This window comes from Ovis aries, chromosome X (assembly GCF_016772045.2).
Source record: "Ovis aries strain OAR_USU_Benz2616 breed Rambouillet chromosome X, ARS-UI_Ramb_v3.0, whole genome shotgun sequence".
Taxonomy (NCBI): Eukaryota; Metazoa; Chordata; class Mammalia; order Artiodactyla; family Bovidae; genus Ovis; species Ovis aries.
In genome coordinates this window covers 54,821,549-54,824,961 of record NC_056080.1, presented here as the reverse complement: position 1 = coordinate 54,824,961, position 3,413 = coordinate 54,821,549, and the positions used below count along the sequence as shown (strand labels likewise).

The 3,413-nt window shown below is 37.0% G+C and overlaps 1 pseudogene; it reads right to left on the bottom strand.

The window, feature by feature from the left end:
• Positions 1-2,138: 2,138 nt before the first annotated feature.
• Positions 2,139-2,725, bottom strand: LOC105605467 (serine/arginine-rich splicing factor 10-like; annotated as a pseudogene).
• Between the last annotated feature and the right edge of the window lie 688 nt (positions 2,726-3,413).

Genomic DNA, 3,413 nt, shown 5'->3' with positions numbered 1-3,413 from the left:
AAAAATGAAAAACATGATTGTATCAAAGATGCAAAAAGAGCATTTGATAAAATCTGACACCAATTCATGACGTCAATTCTCAGCAAACTAGAAATAGAGGGGAACTCCTTTATCTTGATTTTTTATTTTTCCTTCATTTTGTTTTTATTATAGCATGTTTGCTTAATTTACAGCAATCAGAAAATAAGCTAGGTCTTGTTTTGATCCAAACACTGATGCTTTAAAGGTTGTACACAATATTTGTTAAAAAGAACATATAAAAATACCTTTTTAGAAGCTTCTATAAGAAAGAAAATACAAAGTTTAACCCCACAACTTTCCTCTTTGCTAGAACTGCAAACTACTGCTACAGTTTTAAATAGATTTTTTGTTTAAATTATACATCCAGGAAAATCTAAAAAAAATTAAACGTGCATATAAATGATTGCATAGCAGAACATGAACATTAACTACAAACAGTAAAGAAATGAGTTAGAAACACTATCAAATATACAAAGGTTCTAGAAACAATCCTTTAAACATATTCCACAAACAGTATTTAAAAACCACCTTTTGTTCTTTACAGGCAAGGCCTAAATCTCTAAAACCAAAACTGAAAAAAGTAATCCTCTAAAAGGGTTAGTTTCCCCACAACATTTCTTACTTATGCCTGTAAGCAAGCAATCTAAAATTTTAAAGATGCTAGCTTTTACTCTGAAATGAGACTGGACATATCAAGTCAATTTTTATTGCCCCCACATGATCTCACAGAGAGATGTTAGAAATTTTTATAAAGAGTAGGGTATTATCCTCTTATTTTTATCAGGTACTACACTACATTTTTATAAAGAGTAGGATATTATCCTCTTATTTTTATCAGGTACTACACTACATTTTTATCAGGTACTACAATCAAAAACTCAAAGAGATGTGACTTTCTTGAAATTAATTTTTTCCAAAGTTATTTTAAATCTCATGGCACCAGAGAATCACTTAGAATGGGAGTGTTGTTTTTTAACTTGCCTCACATTAAATAAACTGAGGTGTGAAGAACAAGCTTCCTTCATAAAGAGATGGGCACTTTTTTATACAAATGCACACACCAAGTGCTTTAAGCATCAAAATTCAGTCCTCTTACACTATGCACACTCACAAACAAAACCTCCTTTGAAACACTTTACTTGCTTTTAACAGCAGTAAGAAAACTATGCAATATTATGGTCAACAACGCTCCTTAAAGTTGAGAGTAACTACATAAGAGCATTCTTTTACCCTTAAAATTATTTCTGCCATCATCAACCTGCCCAAGTTTTAGGGTGAGTTTTTCCGATGTTTGTATGGTTCCAAATCTTCATAGAAACCAGGAAAGTGAAGTCTCCTTGTTTCAATCAAACAATCTGCCTGAAAATGCTACTTAACCCACTTGTCATTTTCCAAGACAGTGGGGGTTAACAAAAGAACTATTCCACACTGTGACATAAATTATCATCACGGGCCTAGACATCTTGACAAGACAAAAAGGTCCACCCTGAACCTAAATGTGTCTGGTCAGTCAGTGTTGTACTGTGGCTACAACTTCACTTTTTTATCATTCTATCTTATTAGCAAGCTACATTTCTAGGTTAATAGTTCTACCAATTATGGATGTGAAAGTTTATTTTTAATAAGACAATGTTGCAAATTATGGTCAACCAACATCTATTCACCAATACTTCAAGCATAAAAAATGAGAATCTTTACAAAAATATACAGAGACACCACGAATTGGTAGCTGCCCATAACATTAAACAAACTGGACTCTTAAGAGTGGCTTCTCAACAGCATATCATGTTAATTATAACCATTGCCTGGTACAGGGAAAACTGACAAGTGTTTTTTGAGCATCATTGCAACATTGTATTCCTGATAATTTAAGTAAACCAAACTATGAGTAAATGAATGATACATGCCTAAAAATATCATGGTTTATACTATCAGTGGCCACTGGACTTAGGACTAATCCAAGACCTTGACCTAGATTTTGACCTAGACCTAGACTGTGATCTTGACTGAGATTTGGATCTAGGTGGTTCTTTTTTCCTGGATTCCTCTTCATATCTTGAGCCAGACTTATAATGTATTTTGGAATCTGTTTTAGAGGTGCCTCTAGTTTTAGACCTAGAATGTGATTTAGCCTTCATTTCTTTCCTGGGCTGGGACTTGGACCGCGATCTTGAATTGGATTTAGATCTTGAAAAAGACCGATTTCAGTGTTTGAATCTATCATTGTCGGAATGGCTTCTGCTACGCCGTGGTTTTCCAGTCGGTATATTTCTAAGACTATAAGATCTTCATAGTTGTAATCGAAGGACCGACTTCTTGATCTTCTTCTGTCATAACTTTGGCTTCTAGAACGTCTGTATCTGTCATAATCATCATAGTGTGAAGAACTATACACATTCCTCCCTTCCTTGGCTTTCATCTGATTTGGAGTCTTTCGATCCCCCTGTGCAAACTGTATTTCAGTTTGGCGTCCACAAATTCACTTTCTGTCTAAATTATGTAAAGCATCTTCGGCATCATGAACATCCTCAAATTGAACATATGCAAATCCTCTTGGATGGAGAGTGTAGAAATCAAGTGGAGCATACACATCAACTATAGGGCCAAAACGACCAAATTCCCAACATAAATCTTCAGACCTGGTATCGTCGGCCACGTCCCTCATGAAGAGAGGCGTGTTGGGGGGGCGCAGGTACCGGGACATGATGCCGGCATTGAGTCTCTGCAGGGACACTAACAGGCTTAGCAAACCGTCCGCAACTTCGGCACCAAATCCTCCTCAGACACACTTATCTTGATTTTTTAAAATCTACAAAAACCTTCACCTAACATCATACATAAAGGTGAGAAACTATCCTTTCTATCTCTAAGATTGCTAAAAAGTCAAGGATGCACTTCTCATCACTCCTATTCAGCACTGTAAATCTTAGTTAATGCATTAAGTAAAGAAAAACATATACGAGGTATACAAATTGGAAACAAGATATAAAATTTTCTTTGTGTGTAGATAGGCATGATTGTCTACGTGAATCAGTTCAGCTCAGTCGCTCAGTCGTGTCCGACTCTTTGCGACCACGTGAATTGCAGCATGCCAGGCCTCCCTGTCCATCACCAACTCGTGGAGTTCACTCAAACTCATGTCCATTGAGTCAGTGATACCATCCAGCCATCGCATCCTCTGTCCTCCCCTTCTCCTCCTGCCCCCAATCCCTCCCAGCATCAGTCTTTTCCAATGAGTCAACTCTTTGCATGAGGTGGCCAAAGTACTGGAGTTTCAGCTTTAGCATCATTCCTCCCAAAGAAATCCCAGGACTGATCTCCTTTAGAATGGACTGGTTAGATCTCTTTGCACTCCAGGGGACTCTCAAGAGTCTTCTCCAACACTACAGTTC